This window comes from Humulus lupulus, chromosome 9, assembly GCF_963169125.1.
Source record: "Humulus lupulus chromosome 9, drHumLupu1.1, whole genome shotgun sequence".
NCBI lineage: Eukaryota > Viridiplantae > Streptophyta > Magnoliopsida > Rosales > Cannabaceae > Humulus > Humulus lupulus.
The window spans coordinates 102,604,760-102,605,721 of NC_084801.1; positions in this window are offsets into that span (position 1 = coordinate 102,604,760).

Here is a 962-nt window from a genome sequence, read left to right on the forward strand (position 1 = left end):
TGGCAAGAAACTCTAGATAGATTGTGGTCATTAAAAGAAAAAATAAAAATCACAGAAGGATTGAGATCATTGAAAAGAAGAAATAAGAAAACAGTAATGAAGAAATGTCATTTAGTCATGAAAATGTGAGGTAAAAGACAAAAAAAAAATTGTTTATCATATGAAATTATGGATCTTATGATTCATGAGTATTATATGTTAGTCCTACTTGTTTTAGTTTTAGTGTTTTTTTCTTTCTTTCCACGAAACAGTGGTTTTAGTTCGTAATTTGATAACTTTAATACTATGATATTAACACATATGGAAGACTTCTCAATGACTATTACCATAAATAATTATCATAAATTACTAAATAATAAGTTTTTTACGAAGAATAATTATAATGGTGATGGAAATAAATAAATAAAACATATACAATCAATAATTTTTAATTTTTTAGATTAATTAGACAATAAACATTCGTTGGAAAAATAATAGCCACATTAATTCCAAAATATTTTTTTTCTCATAGAATTGATTAAATGAATGAATCAAGAATGAAGAAGGAATGGAGAATGAATATTAAATAAGAATTTTTTTATTATTTTATTAATAAATATGTGACCGTCATGTCATCATGTAGCTCTTCCAAAAGTTTAAAAAAGTCAAAATTTATATTTAGAAATATTAATTAAGAATTATAAATATGAATAATTGATCTTAATCAAATGGTTAATATTAAAATAATCACCTATGAAAAATAACCATTAAAAATTGCCCTAACACATATATATACTCTAAAATTAATAAATAATATATGGTTATTATGACTAATCTTTTGTATTATTTAATAATAATAAGAATAATGTAAGAGGGCGTGAAATTTTTTTTTACAATAATTACTTTTAATGAATAATTTTGTGTTTATTAAAAATTTAAGAATGGTGTGTACGTAATTTTATTTAAAAATTTATAGTGTTTAA